We start from the raw sequence: 25,398 nt of genomic DNA on the forward strand, positions 1-25,398 counted from the left end.
ACTCTTGTAATACATACAAATACAATATTTTTTGCATACAATATTATACAATATAGGTATCTGATAAAAAGAAGATGTTAAACCAGAATTAGTCCTATGTGGGTTTACTCTATACAGGCTATCATCCCTGCCAACAACTTTTTCCCTTGATCTTTTTTTTGCGCATCGAGATACAATACGCACTTATCTATACAATAATCTCCGATTATCATTTCTATCAATACATAATAAATACTCATCACGACGAGTACTTCAAAAGTAAAACATTTTACATGGATTGTTAACATTTCAGTTTTTTTATTTTTTATTTGATATATGATATATTATGCATATATACTATAATTATACATACGTATACGTTACGAGAACGAATTATATATACAATGTGTACATCAAGATGCATATTTTAAAGATAATATTTTACGCTATAGTTATTCAATGATGTATAAGTGGTTTTTAAATTTAAACCGTATACAATATATACTATAACGAAAAACACGATACATTGAATTGAAAACAAAATGTATAGAATATTTAAATATATATTTAATGTATAAAATATTAAAACGTCTGCCTTCTCAACAGTCTCGAGTCTCGACCTATACTCACAGTAAGTTCAGAGTGCAGACAAACATGAGTATTAATTATAAAATTAAAATAAGTATATATTTGAACGATCACACGACAGTTGATTGCAGACTACGAGCTTACTATGGAACTAAAAAATTATTTTACGTATATATATTTTTATACCAATGCCATGGTTAAAATGTATGTACAACTTAATCTCATGTAATAACATGTAAATTGTGACAATCAAAAAGAAGTTATTATAGTATATAAAGATAATTTATAACAAATTTCAAAATTGTCTGTCATATAGACATATTTTTACATTCTAGACATTTAAATATATTGTTTTAAATTAAAAAAAATATAAAAACATTATTATTTCATCTATTAATATTCATTAATTCAATATATTTTGAAAAATATTATGTAATTTGACAAATGTTTTAAAAACTTTTTAGTTTATGGTGTTAGAATAAAAATAATTCTGAAAGTATTTTTTTCGTGTTTATATTTTATAATTTATTGGCTTATGGAAATATATGATATTATATTGTTCAGATACTGTATTATTTGATATACTACACTATTTATTTACACTCATTGTTTTGTTTTATTGCTTTTTTTTTATATTTCCTAGTTTGTTTTATTTGTTGTAATTGTATTCTTACAATGAACCTACAAACAAAGAATTTTCGAAAATATTTAATATGCTACTAATAATTAAAAAAAATTAAGAATGACATTTGTAAATTATCAAATTTTAAATTTGAATATTGAATAAGAATTATTATACAGTTTACACTATAAGTGATGTATATCTATATAATATGAATGTTATTCTTTTCTTATAAAAATTTAGATTATGGAAAACATGTACTAATCATTTTCGATAGTTTCTTCATCCGATATTCCGATGACGGATGAGTTGATAAATAAACCTCATAAAGTCGGTGGATCGAGCATAGATTCTGATGTAGCGTAATACCACATAATGGTAAATCTAAATGTTATACTTATAATCAGTAATAATTTATTTTATAATACAACAAAAAGCTTTAACCTCGTATATACTATATACATTCAATATTTTATCTACACTAAAATGAATAAAACAACAATGCTGAAGTTTCTGAAAAAAAAAAAAAAAAAAAACGTTTCCGCCAAGAGTATAAAATAATTTTAAATGTGATACAATTATGTATTAAAATTGATTAGGAAACCACAGTCCGTAACTTTCCAATATCGGGAAACCAGACGACGGCAAACCGCATTACTGACCCGTGAGTTCAACGACTTCGTCTCCAGCGTGGAATAACGATAATATTTCATTAAATCGTTTTGTATTTTATTTTTCAACCATTCTATAAGTAATAGAATGAAATTAGTTCACCCCCAACGCCAAGAGTTTATCAATATCGTCGAAACCGTAAAATATAATAGTGAACAGACTTCTCAGTGGGAGAGCGGGAGATCATGAGTCGTTGTTAGTCGTTAGTCGTCGTAATTAGCTTCTATAATATGATATAGTTGATAGTTCTATTATTGTCTCACCACACTGTGAAAATAAGCTAAGTTTGTGTGTGTTTTGAGATGTATATGTCTTACGCTTACAAAACAATTATATATTTTATATAGTTTATTTCATATTATTTAAATCGTTATTTAATTAGGTGCCGTAAGTAACGATTTGTTAGTACAAACTAATTATTGTAAACAAAATAATTAACTATTAAATTTAGATTTAAAAAAAAAAATAAGCTGAACAATATACACAAATTACGAAGACCTATTAATATTTTCATTATTTTCAATGAATTTCACTATGAAAAATATAAGATATTAATTAGAAAATAAAAAATATGATCAATTTGAAATATCAACTAGAGTATAATTACAAAAATTGATATAAACACGAAAATCACTATAGTTTATGACTTTATGAGCACTACTTCTGCCACACAAATAACTGTTCACGAATAATTAGAAAACATAATTTAAGACCATTAATGTAAAGCACTAATACTAATTACTTATGATGTAGTTATTATAATAGTTTTGGTTTCCTGTTTTTCTCAGATCTAAAGTAGTACTGTAAATTCAATGAGAAAGAGTAGTATCTACAACTAATAATTATCTAGGGCGGAATTGAAAGTACAGTGGCATTTAATATGTAAATTAATTTCATTAAATAATTAATGTATTTTTTTGATTAATCTGGACTTACCTATACTACCAATAATATTATTCAATATTCAATAATGTTACCTACTAGGTAGCTAATATTTAAAAATGGCGTAGGTACATATAATAAATGAATATCAAGTGACGATATAATATCAAGTTTCTGACTGAAGATTAATTATAATTCAATTTATCTTAAATGATAGCAGTGACTGGGAAATAAATGTAATCAGAAGTGTTGTGAATATGAATAATTTAAAGTGGGGATTATAAATTTATAATAAATATTATAGCCTTTAACGTAATGAAAATGATCAAAATGCTTAATTATCGATAATATAGTAAGATATTTATATTTTAGAATCTCGTTTTATAGTCATCATAAATAAGTAAGTACCTATATTATTAAGGATATAAAAAAACTATATCATAAAATTAAATATTAATAAAATAATTTTAATGTTTTTTTTTGTATCTAATATTCTTAGAAACTGACTCATTTGGGATCGTAATTTCACATTTTAACCATAATAATATGAGTATCTCGTTCTGATAACTAGTTTTTTAAATTTTTTCAGATTTTCTATACCATAAAAAAACGTACTAAAATCATTAGAACTAGATTATTCATATACCTACTTACGTACAGGGTGTTTCTGAAATGAATGAGGAAACTAGTATATACGTACTCAGTGTGATGACCCAATGATGATTTTTTTGAAAATTTTTTTCCACCCTCAAATTCTGGGTTTTTTCATTTTATTTTTATAACATTATCTTAAATGTAAAAATAAATACTCAAGTTGTATTTTTTGTAAAAATCTCATACGAATCGAGGTGTCACATCATTTTTGAGCTTTTAGAGCGTTTTTCACGCTCGAACCGCCGACTAAAAAAAAAATGGTGTGGCACATCGATTTGTATGAGAAAACTACAAGATAAACAGTGGTGATAGTTATTTGTTGAAATTTAACATACACGATTAATTAACACATTTTTTTACATTGTAAAATAATTATAATAACATACTCTTTATTTTTAAAATCGATTTTAATCTACAAAAGTTGTTTAATGTGACCCCCGTTAACTTCGATACACTTTTCCATACGACGATGTAGTGAACTCCAAGTTTTTTCAATCATATTTGGCGTTTAACGAATTATATCAGCTACATTATGTATTCTCATCAAAAGTTCATCTCTATTATTGACTTCTTTGGAATAAATTTGTTCCTTCATAAAACCCCATAAGAAAAAGTCACATGGATTAAAATCAGGACTACGGGGTGACCATGTAATGTCTGGGCGATATTGAGCATTGTTTCCAGCTTGTCTACCAATAAGTTTGTTTGGAAAAGATAATGCAATTGTTGTCGGACTGCATTTGTATGATGAGGAGGTGCACCATCTAACATAAACCACATTGTTCTTGGTCTTCCAATGGTACATTCTCTAATAGTACCGGAAGATCATACATAATAAAAAGTAAAAATCCTTGGCCATTTAATCTAGCCGGTAGTTCATGTGGGCCCAATAAAGTATTTCCAACTAATCCACACCAAATATTTATACTAAATTTGTATTGGGAACCCCTTATACGTATAGCATGTGGATTTTCCTCTGACCACAAATGCGAGTTGTGTTGGTTAAAAATCCCATCTTTGGTAAATGCAGCTTCGTCAGTAAATAAAATATTTTTTTAAAAATTTGGATTTATTGTGATTCTATCAATAATTGTTTGCGAAAAAATCAACCTTGCAGGATAGTCACGTGGTAGTAATTCTTGAACTCGTTGCCGATGGTATTGGTACATGTTGTTTTGGTGTAATATTCTCCATACTACTGATGGAGAAATTCCAGTTCTTGAGGCAATACGTCGGACACTAAGTTCCGGATCTTCGTGTACTAAACCAAGTACCAATTCTTCGTTAGCCACATTTTGTACGAATCTCGGGCGTCCACGATTAATATTCCCAGGTCTCACGTTACCTGAAAAACACACCTTTTTAAATTTGTCAGTGCATACTTATTGAAAATGACCAATTTATTTAGTAGTCTTATCACTTTCTCTCAAACGACGATAAGTTGTTAAAAAAGTATTTGGTTGAGGCACTCTACGCTGAGGAAATCGTTCTACCCATAATCTAGCTGCAAAACTTTCATCTGCTAAACCTAGTCATAATTATTTAACAAATAAATACTTTGTTTCTTATCACATGTCACTTATAATAAGTTAACTAGGTATGATTTGGGCTAAAAAAAATACAGTTATTAATGCTGTGTATTAACATTAGTTATTAAACACATCACAAATTGGTGATATTAGTTGTAAATAATCTAATTTATTAAATTAATTAGTACTTACCCAAAATGAAAACCATATCTGCATATTCAACATTAGTGTACTCCATTATTCAAAACGTAAATTAAAAACTTTTAAATCTTAAAAACGAATTTAAAGTGTTGTACTGTTGTAGTGTTGTTCAATGGTGTTGTTTAAATCAACTAATGTTCCTTATGTAAGAAATATGGTCAATTCGATATTAACAATAAAAGTATAATATCAAACTAATAATAAGTACACTATTAAATTTTTATTTTATCGAGCCAAAATAATTACGTAACTGCGATATCCAAAACTGGATTTTCAGTGTAAATAGGAATACAAATAGTTATAGTTTCTTTTATCTCTAACTTATGAAGTATGTCGTTACGGATCAAAGTGACCATATTTTATTACCTGTACATTTAAAACACAAACCTAACTTAAATGTGTGTTAGTAAATTCGATCATTTAAAACTCTGTTAACCCTAATTATGTTATTATTTATCATTTTTATTAGTTGACAATGTAAAACAATGTGTTAATTAATCGTGTATGTTAAATTTCAACAAATAACCATCACCACTGTTTATCTTGTAGTTTTATCATACAAATCGATGTGCCACACCATTTTTTTTTTAGTCGGTGGTTCGAGCGTGAAAAACGCTCGACAAGCTCAAAAATGATGTGACACCTCGATTCGTATGAGATTTTTACAAAAAATACAACTTGAGTATTTATTTTTACATTTAAGATAATGTTATAAAAATAAATTGAAAAAACCCAGATTTTGAGGGTGGAAAAAAATTTTCAAAAAAATCATCATTGGGTCATCACATTGAGTACGTATATACTAGTTTCCTCATTCATTTCAGAAACACCCTGTATATGAATTTTTCGGTTGATTGTATCAGTTTATCCTATATTTAATATCCATAGATGTATAATTACTATAATTACCCAATATACAGTTCATATTATCAACATTAAAAAAAGCGGGTATGTCGTGGATGTCGCTCTGCTGTACAGTAGGCTACAATTGGGTTACTGTAATGGATGGAATTAAATTTGAATCCAATGATATTTTATCATTGTATACGAAAAACAAGACGGAGACGGAGAAGCGGAGACGGTTTATCTGTCTAAGATATTATATTATAGATTATTAAAAATTTTCAAATCTTAGATTTAAAAAGAACATTTTTTATGTATTTATATCTAAGATAATTTGGACATTGTTGTAATTTTTACGTATTTAGTTAAAATTTAAACTTTAAATGCTTATAAATAAAATCATGCCTAAGTATTTTTAATATTTTTCAACTGTTATTGTAACAATATGTTAGGTGTCTTGAATTAAATTTTCAAGCTAAAAAAAAAACTTCAAAAAACTAAAAACGTTGAAAAATTAAAATGTTTGTAAACAGCTTAAAACAAATCAAATAAATTTTATAAATTATAGAAAATGCCTATATAAACATTCAGTGAAAATTTCAAGTATCTGCGGTCATTTGTTTAAGAGTAACACCAAAATAAGAAAATTACTATAAATATAATGAGAAATCTAGTGAAAATCCAATTTTGTAAAAATTTAAATTTCAAACGCTCATAAAAATTGAATTTGAATTTCTGGTGTACATTTTTTTGTAATAAAGATTGACAAACTTGTAAGGAATCTTGCACTAAATTTTCAAATCTTTAGATTTAAAAAGAAAATTTTTTTATAAATTTCTAGCTTAAAATAATTTCCGAATTCTTGTGATTTTTACGTATTTTGTCAAAATTCAAACATTGAATGCTTATAAAAAAAAAAAATAAGTCTTTGAATTTATTTTATTTTTCAACTGCTATTGTAAAAATATATTAGAAGTCTTGTATTAAATTTTCAAGCTTTTCTACCCGACAAATAAATTTTTATAGATTTTAATAAAAAAAAAAAAACAAATAATGATCGAAAATTGCATATACCTATAAATAGTTAATTTAAGTCAAAATTTTTTTAAAATTTGAATGGTGGATAGAATATACTTAAATCAAAGCCTTTTTACTGTCCCAAAACGTGATTACTGACACAAAAAAAAATAATAAATACACATCATGGTAAAATCAACACATTCCTCGCTCCGGTAAGAATCTAAAAAATGTCCTGAAAAGTTGAGATTGCAAAGTACAAACCGTTTCCGCTTACATTTGTCGTGTGGAATTACAATATTTATCATTATCATTGAATTCAAATTTAACGTATCCATTACAATAACCTACTCCATAATGAGGTATACCTTCTACACTCGATACCTACTATACATATATCAAAGTGAATTGCTGACTTTAATTTTTATTTAAAATAAATATTTCCAATCTATACCAAGTATTTTCTTAACCAATAATAGGCTATTATAACACAATAATCAAATTTCATGAAATAGCACACACAGCACATGTGAGCATAAAAACGAATACTTATGAAGTTACAAAAATTTACATTCGTCGTTGAGCTCAGAATCTGAAATTATGTTTCAAAATAATATTATTTGACAACCATAAGTGTTAACCTGACATTCTAGTCAGTTGTTTTAACCAGTGGCGGAACTACATATGATTGAAGGTGGGATTTTCCGCGGGCCTCATCGTGAAAAAGGCAAACTCGCAGCAAAATTAAGTACTGTTATAAAAAAATTTCGGTTCAAGTAAATAAAACCATTGAATACTAAAATAATGCAAAGTATACTGATAAGTGAGTACTAATCGTGTACCTATATGGTTAATCATACACCATAGAATTTAGTAGGTACTATTATTAATTTGAATAATAATATTGTCATATTGTCTTATTGTGATATGCGGGCATGCGGCGGTGATACACGGTAACTCGGAGTGGAGCCTATAATAATAGCTGGTATACTAAATTATAGAAATAGATTATATACTACGGTCTACGGCCCAAGAAAGAAATTATTTTTTTCATTTCATTCTAACGATTTCAATACATATAAGAGTGGTGTTATTGGGTGTTTGACCTTTGACGGTGTTTGGTGTCAGAAACAACGTCCAGTTACTTAGGTCAGTAGTTTTACAATTATTTTGCATTGAAAGACAACATTAAATTGTGATTCGTATATAATCACTGTCGTCATTGGTGTTACGTAAATACTAGAAATTTAATATTAATCATTAAAACTAATGGTTTTGGACATATATATATATATATATATATATATATTTCATCTACATAATATATTAAATTTTAAAGAAAATTAAATAACCTTATAATTTAAAATTTTATAAAAAGTAGTTAGTACAATTACATGAGTTGTCATATTACTTTTAATAAATATATCGTGAATGCGAAATCCCATATCGTGTATCGACAATCTTATTATTATACCGTGTTCGCAAATCGTTACGTTATATTATTATATATAATATATTTATATTGTCGTGGACGCGATTGTCACTTATTATAATATATTAAACATTTTATTCATATTTTTAACGGAGACTTGACTATTTTTCTTGACTCGCATTTAATATTTTTATACCTCCATCGAGAATCACTATACATATTATTATATTATTATCGTTATTGGTGAAGACGTTTGCTCAAAACCGTAGCAGAAAAAAATCATTTTCATTGTAAATAAAATATTATTATTACTCTTTCCAAAATTATAATTCAATAAATTATGAATTTACTATAAATATATATATATATTTTTTTTTTTATTGCATACAAATAAATAGCCTAATGTTTAGACATTTAAATTACAGATATAGGGCCTCCAAAAAAATTGTATCCACGGGCCTCAATGATCGTAGTTCCGCCACTGGTTTTAACTTATTATTATATCATCCATCATGATGCTCTTTCAAACAAATTCGATGATCTCGAATTAAGTCGGTTAATGGAGTACAGTAAATATAGACATGTAAATAAATAAACTATATATATACTATATAACTATAATATATAAACTATAATATTTATAAACATATAAAGAGTGTCAGGTGTATAATTGGCGTGCTGTGAACGGGGGTTTGTGATACCTAGGCGTCATGATGGAATTTTATTTTTGAGGGGAGGTGTGGTTTGATACAATAATATGGTGAGCAAAAAAACATAAATCAAAAAATGTAATTATTGACAGTCACATAAGAATCATATTTATTATATTATAATAAGGGGTATGTACTGTGCAGTAGTTAGAGTGAGTAGGAACTGTGCATCACTGTGGTTATAAAATATGTTCACCACTAGACCTGGGCAGTATTATCTTGTATAACACTACATTTAATCACAAGCCACAGCGACATTGTATTATGGTAGGAAGGCTACAAATCGTTAAACATTATAATATAATTATAGTTTCGACCGCGGAATAAACGATACGCGTGCTTGAGCAATACTTCGTGTACTATAGCGCTCATTATTAATGTTATTATTAGATTCTATTCCCTTTTCTTAACTACATGCTTTTATTATATAAACCGTATTGCGTAAATGTATGATAATATTAATATAATAATATTATGTAATATTATAAAATACGCGTGGTTCGTACGCAGATTATATGATACGATATTCAATAATGTATAGGTATGTTATACATTATATTCTAGTACTTACTTTTTATAATATATTATATTTTAGTACGCGTATTATTATTATATCTCAGTGTGTATAAAATATATGGCAATAACAAAGTAGGTACACATTAGTCAACGTGTACGTCATAACACAATGTAGGTATATTATAGCACTAAAGCCGTATTATACCACTTTATAGGTACGATATAATATAATATTATTATAATGTACGCATCTATTATGTACACCAGGACGCGTGTGAGCCTTTAGCCAGAATTGGGGGGGGAGCTAAGGAGGGGGTACGATGAGGTCTTGATGGGTCGACGAGGTGGCGGCGGGTCGGCGTGCACAGACGGCGTAGACGACGACGACAACGACGACGAAAAACCCCTGTCTCGTCACAAATAATTAAACGCGTTTGATCGGCTGCTCTAACCAGACGGAGCAGACGCGTTCCGCACACACACGCACACACGCACCGAGACCCAGACAATGATGACGGCGTACTCACACTAACGCGCCGTCTGTGTGTGCATACGTATAATACGCCTCTTCCCCGCTTCGCGAACGCTTAGAGCCGTCGTCTACGTATACACACGCAACACAAACCACACCACCGCGACCGGCCCACTCATCCCTCCCGCGCGGCCTCTTCGCATGTGGCGGCGGCGAGTACACGATCGTGTTTATCGCGGGGAGGCGGCCCGCTCGTCCGTCTAGAGGTCTAGACGATAGTGTTTACGGCGCGGTGTGCGTATATACATAATATATTACATTATATACGGTATACGCATACACATACACACACACACATACACACACACACACACACACACACACACACACACACACACACACACACACACACACACACACACACACACGCGGTACGCGTACACTCACCGTCAGCCGCCGTCTAGTGTACTCCTCTCGTCCCCTCACCATCACGACGACGGCTGCGTGATCGGAGCAGCGGCAGCAGCAGCAGCCGGCACCACCACCACTCGTCCTCCGTTATCATCGTTCACGACTTTTTCACTATTATACACTGCCGCCGCCACGATCACGGCCAGTCGTGAATACTAATAACGGTAGAGCCGGTAGAGGAAAAAAACACTTCGCTTAGTAGTAGTAGTAGTAGTAGTAGTAGTAGTAATAGTAGCATAGTAATAATAATACAAATAAAACATATTTTGTATAATGATAATAATAATAAAAATATAAAATATACAAACCGGTCGAATAGAGGACATTGGCCATTGGATGCGTATCGTTGTCGTTTGACCTCACGCACTTGTAGTCTGCAGCAGGGTCTGAATAGCCTAAGGGGGCACCCTGGCATTTCGAGATGATGAGTTGATCTTTGGTCATATTTTTTAATGTTATTATTCTGAATTTAACGATCGTCTCCTCACTGGTACCATAAAATATCAAAATACGTATTATACATAAAACAAATCCGGGAATCGCCTATTTTCATCCAGCGACGGGAAACAACTATGCGTAATGTTTAGGTCATGCCGCCAAAAGTAATAATTCTTATATGAAAACTCAATTGAGATTTGACATAATTTTTCTTAATACGTTTTACATTCTTACCATACCTAATATACTTACGTAAATACTTATTTTATAACTGCCTATGCCCTATACAATAGTGTGTATAACTAAAATATTTACAACTAATTTCAAAGTTAATATAGTATTCGTCATTCTTTGGTGTTTTATTATTGTGTACACAGCTATATTATACTATACTTATTTTTAACATCCCATAACGATAGTTATATAAATTACTATCGTCTATCCTGCATAAATCTCATTTAAACATCAGTGTTATTGCTGTTATTTCTTATTATTTATTTTGGTTAGAAAAACGGTAATAGTGTATAGATTATTAGATTCTAAATAATCCATGCAACATCTACCTTTACTGATGTTCATTGTTCCGTTTACACTTGCAATTGGACATCAGCTGGAAAACGACATCCAAAGTGTGTATTACATTGCCACCACTTGATACAGATTCTAAGCGTGAACGATTTATAATTTATGCTCTAAATATACCTACATATTCTATTAGGAAAGTTAATTAAATTATTATAATTTTCAAAAACCATATAATATGGACTTAGGAGTTATTCGAGCTATGGCATCTTACAGAATTTAAGAATATCGTTCTTATTTTTTAATCATTTTCATCGTCACCAGAATCGCAACAAGTTCACCGACATCGTCTCCGTCGAACGAAAACGATTAACAATTTTCTTTATTTTTATTACTACACTACTGGCGGCACGGCTAGACAGAAGCCGTCTATGTAGGTTAAGCCCGGTGCCTCGGTAATGAAAAATACTAGCACTCACATTCTCAAAACTCATCAATAATTTTCAAACGTTCATTTTCTATATAATTACTAGAGAAAGCACTTCGATGCAATAATAATTAATAAGTATATTATATACCTATTAGCCTGTATAGATATTATTAAATATTAAACGGAGTTTATCGAGTATAATATGTATATTATGTTAGGTTAAATGGATTAAATGAAAACAAGTATAAATTATGTGTCTTAAACATTTTAGATTTTGAGCGGAGCTAATTAAATGAAAAATGAATGATGTCTGTTTTTTTATTTTTTTTGTCTGTCATCACGTTTGTGGAAGTAAAAATGCTTCGATTTTCGACTTCAGTATTTTGTTAGGTCAGAAACTGAATCTAGTTGGTACTTTCAGGGGTCAAAAGTAAAAAATTCTCAATATTTTTCTAAATAATCGGGATATGCAAACTAAAAATTAAGGAAAAAACGAGAAATTTTACGCACAGTTTTCGACAAAACCAATTTTTGTTTTTAATATAACTTTGAAACAAAAGACCATAGATGATAGATACATGAAATTTTCACCGAATGTTTATATAAGTATATTCTATCCACCATGTAGTTTTCAAAATGTTCTACTTAAGTTGAACTATTTATAGGCATATGTAATTTTCGATCATTATTGCAGGTTTTATTAAATTTAATATCGATAAAAATTTATTTGTTGGATAGAGAAATTTGAAAATTTTATACAAAGCTCCTAATATATTTTTATAATAGCATTTGAAAAATATTAGAAATACATATGCACGGTTTTTCTTTATAAGCATTCAAAGTTTGAATTTTGACAACATACATAAAAATCACAAAAATTCGCAAATTATTTTAAGCTATATAGAAATTCATTAAATTTTTTCTTTTTAAATCTAAGATTTGAAATTTTTTAATAATCTATAATGTATCCAAAACAGATAAACCGTCTCCGCTTAGAATCGTTTTTCGTATACAATTATGTAATATCATTTTATTCAAATTTAATTCCATCCATTACAGTAACCCACTTGTAGCCTATACTGTACAGTAGATGAGCGACGTCCCCGACTTACCCGCTTTTTTTTATTATCATTATACGGGTTAGGATCCAGTTACATGAAATAATTTAATATAACAACATAGTATTCGAAAGATAATTTTTAAACAATAAAAAAACTATTTTAGTAGTACAAACAAAAAATAATATAACTTATGTTTTATAACTTATTGTTCTTTATTTTTATACTGTATGTTTAACTAGTTTTGTATAACAACGTATTCATATTATAAAATAATAATAATAATTTTTTTATATATATATAATGAGATTTTAACATTACATTATGATATCTCGACAATTATGTACATTAATTTGGAATAATACAGTTGGTAAAGCTCACATTCTTAAATTCGGAGGCCTGATTGCAGTATAAAATTTATCGTATGTTTTATTATGTTAACATTGTCGGTTGAAAGAGCGTCAATGAGGGAAAATAATTATAATAATATATACTTATACATAATAAATAATATATATAATTATGATATGTTATAATATTCATAATATATTATTTTTATTAGCTTATATAATGTTCAATTATACCGACGTACTTATTATAGAACAATGTAAATAAGTACCTACACAATAAAAATATCTTAAAGTAGCACACAACACAAAAAAAATTCTTTACATTTTTTAAAGAGATTTTTTTTTAATCTCTTTAAGAGATATTAAGAAATATAGAATAGCCACGTGATGTCATTGGTCCCTCACCATTATTGCCTATCTTTTATACGTGTAAAAGTTCTTCGCTTCTCACAATGATTTACCAACCTAAACATTTAATTTTTTTAATTTAATTTGCATATCTATAAATATGTGGTTTTATGTGTTAAAGGCGATGCAAGTATCAGAATCTCAATATGTCGTTTAGTTTTCAAATATTAAAAATCTTGGTAAATCATTATGAGAAGCGAGAAACTTTTATACGTATAAGATAGGCGATTATGGTGAGTAGAGCCCAATGACGTCACGCTTCTTTTTTTAATTTATCATAACTTATAGAATAATGTGAGTAGAAACGTAAAACCTATACAACTATTCTTAGAATTTAATATTCTTTCCAATAAAAAATCTTATTTTTTTGTGTCGTGTGCTCCTTAAAAATAAGTCTAAATATTTTTCAAATATTATTGTGTATACACCATATTATACATTTTAGTTATATTAAATTGTTTGAAGTATTCACGATTATTTATTTTTTTAATTACATAAAAATAACAAAGATTTTTGTATCGAATAATTATTATATAATTTCGTTAGTAGTTAATGCATTTCAAGACGCTCATAAAAAATATAATGACCTTTTACTTTAATGGTTTTATTAACTACAATAAAACAAATTTTGATGAATCTTGTATGCTAAATTGTCAAGTTTTTATAAAAAAATTAACATTTTTATGGATTTTGAACTATAAAACAATACCTAAGTATATTTTCCTGATTTTGGCGGTTGAATAATGTCGGTGCCCGGTGCGCCCGCAAAAAGGCACTACTTAGCATGTTTGTTTGTTAAATTGAAAAGATTAGGGATCCTAACAAACTCTAAAAATTAAAACACTATTAATCGTCCAATAAAGCAAATTTATGATTGAAAGAGGAAGCCACGTATAATATAGAAATTAATTTGTGTGACGTCCGCTAAATATAACACTCGGAGTATTAAAATTTATAGTATATTATCCGCTGGTTGACTCGCCGTGCTGTATTTTATTTTTCAATGAAATATATTACAAGTTGATCCAACTATAAATTGTAGGTACTATATTTTTAAACACTAAACTACGGTATAAAATACAAACATATTTATGAATACGGATCACAACATTTATGACTTAGTGACCTTTAAAAAGAAAAATAGATTAAAATGTCTAGCGATAAGTTACCAAATAATTTAAGAGTTCATATGTTAATGGATATTATTAGAGTAAAAAAAAAAAAATTAGAAAATAGTAGTTCACAAATAGATAAAATGTAATATATACATTTTTCATTGTTTAAATATATATTGTGGCCTCCGTCTACTATTTAGAAACTAGGCACGAATACTTTAAACTATAAACAATACACTTAAAAATATGCTTAAATAAATTAGATGCTTACACATTAAACTAAATATAAGATCTGAATTTAATGACATTAAGATTCTTAATTCAGATACATTTTTTAAAAATCATGCACTTATCAATTTAGAATAAAAATTGTGCATGTTTTTAATTGAAAATAAGCAGTTTGTACTTTGTGTCGTCATAGAATACTCCTTAAATGGTATGCAGAAATACAAATTCCAAAAATTAGAATTTTAATACATTAATTATTAAATTATAAAAACGATGTAAACATGCTTGATGAAGTACTCTGTATATTGTTGCTCATTAATTTCTGTTTGTCAATAGTCTGCATGCATGAGTAAATACATAATAATATTAGGTCGAATGTCTGATGCATCACATTTTCTACGAACTTTCAACAAAGAAATTAGCTTCAATATACATATATTTTTATAAGGTATTATATAATATACAGTAGTTATCGCTTTAATACAATGACGAATGATTATTTTTCATTTTTTTCGTTTGTAGAAAAACAAATAGTTTGCAGTCATAATATTATATCAACAACAGTTGTATATTATAATTTTATTATCGTGTCGACCTCATAATATGCGCCATACTATTATAGTGTTGTTAAAATATACAATTAAAACATTCTGAAAGCCATAGTCAAACATAAAGAATGTGATTACATATAAGATGACTACCTATATCAAGTATATATTTTTATGTTTAACTACTCATCGTACTATACTATTATACATAATACATATTGCTACAGTAGTTATACATTTTTAGAAGCCCAATTGTACAGTAATAGCGTTTGAATAAGGGCGTATAATTACAATAATTGGGCCCATCGGAACCATAATGTACACCAATAATTCGCATTTCGCTCCAAAAATAACACAACTGAGTATGAAAACGTTTTTAAAAAAAATAACCATTTCCAAATTTTCAATCCCATATCTTCTTTTTCTGTATATTATATGTATAGAACAGTAAGCTGATTGACTGATCTATCGACGCACAGCTCAAACCATTGGACGGATCGGGCTGAAATTTGGCATAAAATAGCTATTGTGACGTAGGAATCCGCTAAGAAAGGATTCTTGAAAATTCAACCCCTAAGGAGGTTAAAAGTGGTAAAAGAGATAAAAATGAAAAAATCATCTAGCCGGAACCGCTGAAGCTATAAGTATGAAATTTGGACAGTAGTTTTGATTCATGGTATAGGCATTCACTAAGAAATTATGTTTAAAATTAAAATTAATTAAGTTAATTAAGGATACCTCCTGAAGTCCTTTATTTGATGTCTTCGTTGTTATCTGGATTAAGTTTGTTAGGAAACACTTTCAATTAAAAATGTGATTTGTCTACATTTCTAGGACGTATAGAAAAGGTGTCAGACCACAGAATGTATTTTTAATTCACTTTCACTTATTTAAAAAATAAGGAACAAACATTACGCACGTTTACAGGTCCTTTAACACGTTGTACTCCGCGGCTATATTATAGGTGTATAGTCCGTGTCGCCGCGCCGAAAATACGTCTGGTCGAAAGTGTATTTGTATCACGAATTCCTTTAATTCCGAATGATCTTCTGTTCGAATTTAAACGATTAAAGTTTCCCCTCAGAGTCTGCTTTGCAATGAATTCAAACAAATCGCAAGGCCAGACTCTCAAATTTGCGGGAATAGACTTGCGAGAAAACTGTTTTTCACATGGGCAGTTCTACTTAGCTTGCTCACGCGTAAGCTCACCCAGTAGCTTGGTGATTTTGACTTCTATTAATAAATCAACGAAGAATATTGTCTACAAAGAAGCTTTGTAGATAATATTTTGAATAATAACTAATAATAAAATGATTATTATAAACCTTCACTGCAAAAATGTATCTCAAACAAAGATACGATCAAAAGCTATAACTTATGGAATAGGTTATGATAATAATAAAATTGTCTTAATACCTAACTAATATGTATAAAATATTATTTCAACAATATTAATTACATTTTATTTAAATAGAATAAACAATATTTAATCTTGCCAGATTACATACATTTTTATACTTAAACCCGGCAACGACGGGTAATTCAGCTATGTTCCATAATAGAACTATAGGACTGTCATTATACAATAATATTTCAAAACAAATTGGTTTGGAATATCAAATGCTTAAAAATTAACATAAAATAAATACTGAGAACTAATTAATTACGAATGTATTTTGTAGCAATTGAATTTTTCTTTTTTGTTATTATTAATTTTTATTGTCAAATATTACTACTGAGTATACCAATGACGATCAACTATACCACTGATTTATTTATTTTGTATGAAAATAGTCATCTCATCATACGATGCACATATTTCATATCGTTAAAGTAATAAAGTGACGTATATTAGAAAATATCAGTATAGTACAATTCAATACAACCAGTTTTTTTTAACTAAATTAATAAGTCGTATAATCATTAATCAGATTGAATCTAGTCAAGAATACCAATCCAAAAATTGTTCTTAACTGTTTAACACCCTTAAATTTGTGATATAACACCATTGATAATGCCATAACATTTCAGTTGTTTTACTGAATGATTTGTTTTTGTGTCTATGCAGTATGTGGTACAAAAATGAGTCCACGAGAGTCTCCGAAATGTAAGAGCAAACTGTCCGTAATATGAAATAGTATATCATATTTCTCAGTGCTTACATTATTAATTTCTTTATATTAAGTTCTCAGGTTGTGTTTTAATGTCTAACATGGGCGGATAGGCCATTTTTGGGCTACCGGAAAATTTTAAAAAGGGGCCCCCACATGAAAATAAAAATTAATAATACATGATATTATAAAGGGCCCCATTACCGAAATACGAAGGGGGGCCCATCGGGAAATGCCCGGTAGCCCGATAAGCCTATCCGTCCATGAGGTCTAACAGTATAGTCATCTGTTTGATTAAAGTTATTGACTTTTGTTATTTTTTATTTTTATAACGATTATAATCATGTAGTTAGTCGTTTGAAAATGGTAAATTTTTGCAGTACCTACCATTTATGTAATAAAAAAAGAACAATGTTTTTCATTGTCACAACCGATGACTTACAGGCCATTCGGTGATCCATTTGTAAATTGTAGTTAAATCCAATAACTTTGACACAATATATTAAAATCTTATGAATTATTTAACTTTATATAGCCGAACTCTCAATCAATATTTTACTGTCATCTTTTTACCCTTTTAATATTAAATATCTAATTAAAATGTTATCTACAGGTTTATTGAAGCTTATATATACCATACTGGTATAATAAGTAATAACTATCATTTTCATTAAAAATCACTTAAATAAAATATAGTATGTAATCTTTTGTACACCTACTTAATTCACCTTATCATGTCTAGACGATTTCACTTTCCACAAGTTTAATCACAAATAAAAACTTATGTACGTATTGCGTACATCATGTGTGATAAAATCATACTTTATATACATATATATAATATATATACATATATATATATTTATATATGTATAGTTGTAGCAATCATAATTAATGAGTAATTTAATTACACATTACAGTTTTTTTTTTTTTTATGAGGGCTTGTTATTAGAGAACCAGAATCAATAGTATTCTTGTTTGAGAACAACTAAAGTGCTAATTAATAATGTAATATTCAGTTCTCTCTCTCTCTCTCTCTGATCTTTCTGTTAGGTTTTAATGAGTTTTATTATAGTAAAATATCATATACTGAGGTTATATTATGAACGATTTTGATATTTTATTACTGGAATCATTTTTAATAAATTATTTTATAGGTGATGTATCCTTATATAATTAATACAATTAATAAAATTATCTTATACACATTTATAATAATTTAAATTAAAACAATAGAGAGAATCACAACAAAAAGTTTTTCAGATAATATTTGCTAAATTTTATAAATTTAAAATCTGTAATCTGAATTTCAATATTTTAAAAAAACTGATCTGTATAATACACATTTTATGAAGTTAATTAGGTATACTGCAAAATTAATAAGACATTTTTTAACATCAAATATAGTATGTTAATCAATATAGTATATACCATGTGCAATGTGCATATTATTAAAATTAAATATAAATGAAAAACAACTTTAGTATTATTTAATGGTTTTTTTTATACATATAGCGATTATAAATTACTTAATAAAAATGCATGCCATTACGTTCAGAGTTACATAATGCTAAACCATTTAACCACGCCTCATTGGTTGACTAACAATACATTTTCCAATATTATACATTTGCATTTACTTTATTTAAAAAAATTTTATTTAAGTACAATGCACATTTACATAGATATATTATTCTTGTCAAATAAAAAAATATACTATATCAAAAATAAATAGTCACGCTCATTAAAAATGTAAGTACAAATTAATCATGACTACTGTCAACCTACTTACCATTAAAAATGTTGGTTGAATTTCCCTGCCAGTGAAGTTGAGGAATGGATTGTCCAATGTGACAAAAACTGTGAAACAAGTGAAAATCTTAATGACGATCAGATTATTACCGAAGTTTTGGAAAATAACGGTGAAGAAACTGTGAACGAGGACTCGGACAGTGATGCTGACGAACCCCCTACCCAGATTTCACACACCGATGCCAAGAATGCTTTTGATATTGCCCTTCAGTACATAGAGCAGAGCTCAACCTCAACACCTATGGACATTTTGTGGATCGAGAAATGGAGAAATATTGCAGCTAAGTCTAGAATTACATTCTCTAAACAAAAATCTATAACTGACTTTTTTTCTAAGTAATTTATATTAAAATAATACATTTATAAAATAGTACATTTATATGTGTAATTATTTATAATTAATTATTTATAATTATTTCTGAATACAAATAAATTTAATATTCAATTCTAAATAAAAATTATCTGTATATTCTGATAATCCGACCTTTTTCGCGTTCCGACCATATCTCCAGTCCCAAAGGTGACGGATTAGAGGGGTTCTACTGTACTTAGGTGTCAGTATAGTAATAAATAAATAATACGTATTAATATATTACATTAATATATTAATATATTAATGTATTACATTCAAATATTAAGTTATATATAAATACATAATTGATCAAGTATAATATTGTATAGATAGATTTGTATGTTCAATTTTATTAAATTACTTATAATCACTCTAAATAATTATCTGTCATATAAAGGTATATATTTTACTTAATTCGCATATTAAATATATGTATAAATTGAAATGTATTTTTGAAATCAAAGACTAATTTATAAATGTATTGTGTATTTATAATTTGGGTTAATGTTTATCATTTTTAAATGACGTGATGAACAATTCAATTGTTTTTACTGGTTTTAGAATACTTGTATAAAATATACAGTCAATTGTATGGTTGTACCTATGATTAATAGGTATTTCCACTTAAATTGTATATTTTTTATTCTTAAAAATAGTTTATTCTAATCAATATAATAAGGTTATGTTAAGCTAGTTATCACTTATATATTTATAATGGTTACAAAATTAATGGATGTATAAAAAATTATCATTTTTTTTTGTAAAACAGACAATTTAAACATCATTTAGATAACCTTATTCTGAAATGTTTGAGATTATTTATTATTGTATTAGATATGCTCTTTACAAATCATTCTTTAAAATTATAACGATTTAATTGTTTAAATTATAAGTCGTTATGCTATATTATTCTCATTTCACACGTCGCAGCATGCCCATAAGCCATAATATGATGAATTTCACGCATTGCTATTTTTAATGTTTAAAAAATAAATAATATCCGCTTAACTACAAAAAATACTAAATGATTTCAAACTACGCTATATGAATGTGAATTCTCATCAACATTTAACAACTATATTATTATTTTTATTAGTACTATAACTACTTTTCATACTACCTGCAGAACTATCAAATATTAACTTAAAATCATCAAGTTATAAGATAGGTACACGGTACACGTATCTATTATTATAGTTTAAGCTCATAGGTGAAATTAGGAAACCTAACCTCATAATATATGCCATTTGTGAGCTAACTAAAAAAATAAGGCGCTTCAGCCTCTCTAGTTTTTTCATTGAAATTGTGCCACTGGCTATACATAGCGTATTAACTATCATTTACCAATAATTATGTTATTTTTAAACTTCAGGTTTATATTTAACTAAATATGTTTTATTCAGTATCTATACCTACCAATGGATATTTCAACCATTATGTATAGATATACGTAATATAATATGTGTATAAACATTCCAATACATTATCTGAATTGATATTTGATTATTTACTGTCCCATATGGCCGTATAGGTATACAATAAGGTGTTCAAAAAATTAGAAACGATTTAATAACTGTTTACATATTTTTATATCTACATAATATAGCGATTAACAACTTTTAATTGGGTACCTACTATTAATGCATTATTGCATTATTTTGCTTTTTATGACTATAGATACACCTAATGTATTTAAAAATTTGTTAATTAATAATTAATAATTGTGTCTGGTGGATAAAAATTATTCATTTGGTGTAACGAAAATTTAAAATAAAATTACGTGCGAGTATAAAACAGTGGTTTCCATTTCATGAAATTTTTATTAACTATAACTGCTTCCACTTGGTACATTACTTTAAAACAATCTTACATAGTTATACGTTATGATTGAGCTTCATAAAATTAATATATTGATATCCATTATAGGTTTAAGTACAAGTTTGAATAGTTTGATTATACTTAAATATACTATTATGCGTGTGATGCGCATGATGCGACACACCGACATAGGTACAAAAATTGTATGACATAAATTGATTTGGATTTGATTCTGTGAATGTTTTTGGCAAAGCATTCCAACATGAATATTACGTTACATCATTTGTCGACCCAAATTTCAAACAAACAATATAAATATTTACATAATAAAGTAAACTTCCCGCTAAGAGTTCTAAGACTATATAGATATTATTATTATTTGAATTAGATATTGCCGCGCAATTATAGTGTTATGAATTTATGATTCATGTTGATTGTGTGACTTTAAATTATAAGACACATCAGTGAAATTGTATATTTAAGTAAATATATTATATTCGGTATTATCTATACTTTAAAAGAAGAAGTCATAACAGCTTAACGGTCAAGACTGACGCAGAGGTAAATTTGCGAAAAAATGTTAAAACAAAATTTTTTGTATAATCATTTTTGTTTTCATATTGAAAATATTAAGCATTAAAATTAAATGGACAACCAGTTTATTATGTCCAGGCAAATACCTGATATAAATATAGATTGGACGAAACCGCCCAATTCAGCGCTACGGGTGCAGTCACAGTAGTGCAAATCTAATACCAAATATTATTAGGTATATAGGTACCTACTTAACAATTTTGCGTAGAATATTAAACTGTCGATGTTCAATTGTCTGTTACCACTTTTCCCCAACCGATACACTCTGTATCGTTGTATTATTATAGTGCATCGATGTTACTATTTATATTTTGACTGGCGTACAAATATTTTAAACATCAAATAATATACAACGCGTACAATAAACACCATTCTTTAGGTCAAACTCGTTCATTATCACAAATCTGACACATTAAAAGCACGATAGTTGTGCACACTCGCAACTTGATTGTTAATAAAACTCCATCAATCAATTATTTCAATTTCATCATTAGAATAATATATTATATTACGATGACGACTAAAACACAATATATTATAATATTATAATTATCTGTCATTAAAGCCATGTGGCGTGTGCATCCGATCCATTTTCCATTATTTATGTTACACGCAAAGTAGGAAATCTGTAGGTACACTAGGTACACATAATAAAATTAATCTTCTACTTCCTACATGCCTGATGACTAGGGAACGGATTTTAATTTAGTATAAAATTAAAAATATTTAAATATAATATATTATATTTGTTTATTACTTAATAAATATTTATTTATAAATGTATAATATTTAAATATTTAAATTGAAAATAACATAGAATTATTAAATAATTAATTAAAAAATAAAAAAAAATTAAAAATCTCTTCTGAATCATCATAGTCTTCATGTGGGAAACAGTTAGAAACAACATATAGCTTGAAATTTTCAAATGTAAAGTGGCGGCGGTTCGGTCTTAACATTGCTTTGTAACGGCTGAATGACCTCTCCATATTAACGGACGTGGCAGGTGCATATTTCATACACATTATTTCTTTTGGAGTGTATTCAATTTCTGAATAATTGTTATTTGGAGTTTTGTTTAATAGTATGTCTCTTATTGACATTACAGTATTAAAACATGTGTTTTTTTCCAATACAATACGAATTTCATACAAATACTGATCGAAAAATGAACGCATATACTCATATACTGAAATTACTACCTACTACTTAGATAACTAGAAAGGATATCGAATCGTTGTCGTTTGATGTCAAAGGTGTACAGTACAGAGACCTAATCGTATCGCAAAATACTAAAATAAAAATGGAAATTCTTCAATAATACAGCATACGTATATTTATTTGTAAAATAATTAAAATATACACGGAAATTCTACAATATTACATAATTTATGTATTTATTTGTAAAAAAAGATTAATTGAAATTAAATGAAACGTATACATACATCGAAAACTTTCCGATGCTATTATTACATAAAAATATTTATTTAAATTAAAATCCGTTCCCTACTGATGGCATATTTTATGATATTGGATGTACTGTTAGAAGGTATATTGTTCAATACTTCTCTCAAATTATATTCCCTCTAGTAATGGCGCATTCTTATCTTTTCTAAACGTGGTACTTATTAGTTTAAACAATATAATATATTCGTGGCTAAGTGCCCCTAAATCCACATTTATTGGAAGCGAGTTAGAAAGAAAAATAAACGACTATTCAGCTATGTACTTTTTTTTAGCATATTCGACAATATTGCCTGCTAAATTTGTATGCAATTGACTTTCCTGGACCATAACACTTTAATAGCTTTTTCTAAATGCTGTATTATTAATAGAAGATATTTTAAAGCCTTAATCAGTTTACCTCTACTATTACTGCATTCACAAAAGTAACGGCTGTATTATTATTATGATCAGATTGATGATTTTCTATCAACATATCAGTACACAAATTTTTTCATCATACTTCTCACAGTATATCCAGAAATATAACTCCAAATATCAATCACATATTCTCTCTAATAGTTTTTAGATTACCTATTTATATATTATATATATTAAGTATTAACTAGCTGACCCGACAGACATTGTCTTGAATAAAAGCACAAAAGGAAATACTAAAATATATTATTTTGTACTTTTGTATAATTAAAACCCAATATGGCCTATGTTGCTAAGGGTCTTAATTAATTTAAAAAAAAACTTGCTCACATAATAAATTTACTGTTATAAAATACGTGTGTAATTATTTTCTTTTAAATTTAATTTTATGATTTATCCTAGGTTTTTTTATGTGATTTTTATTTATTGTTAAATTTTATCTTTTTTCATATCATTATAATATGATATTATATAATATATAAATAATCATGTTAATACAACAAGATAAAATTAGTTATTACTACATTCAATTTGCTTAAGAATTAAGAAAATAATTGAAATAAATTAGGAATTATGAACAAAAATAGTCATAAGTACACGAGTAGTATATATGTCGCATCCACTTAGTGTAATCGTATTTTTCATGAAATGGATATCCATTTCATGAACTACGATCATATCATGTAAGTCAAATTTTAGTTCATGAAATGGGCATATATTTTATCCATTTCATGAAATGAAAACTCTTATTTTACACTTTGTGTAATATTTTAAATTAATTACATCAATAGATAACTTTTTGTGAAATTGAAATCTTTAAATTTAAAAAAATTCTAAAATCTCTAAATTCAGCCACAGTTAAAATAATGTAATTGCAGTTATTGTCAATCAGAACAATCATAAACTTCACCAACTCGGAACTCAATATGGTTTAGTAAAAGGGTGGTACAATTCAGCAAGTTTGAAACCCGCGACATTTAATTTTTTTTTACACTACTGAAGTTTATAATTATAAAGAACTCACATTACGTGAAACAGTTTCTCATATTTCTGGGGGACAAGGTTTTTTAAGTTGTACTTGTAAACGCCAATGTGAATCAAAACGATGTGCTTGTTTTAAAGCTTCTGTAAAGTGTAACAGTCGT

The sequence above is a fragment of the Diuraphis noxia genome, unplaced genomic scaffold (genome assembly GCF_037042655.1).
Source record: "Diuraphis noxia isolate RWA-SAM2 unplaced genomic scaffold, SU_Dnox_SAM2 contig0004, whole genome shotgun sequence".
Taxonomy (NCBI): domain Eukaryota; kingdom Metazoa; phylum Arthropoda; class Insecta; order Hemiptera; family Aphididae; genus Diuraphis; species Diuraphis noxia.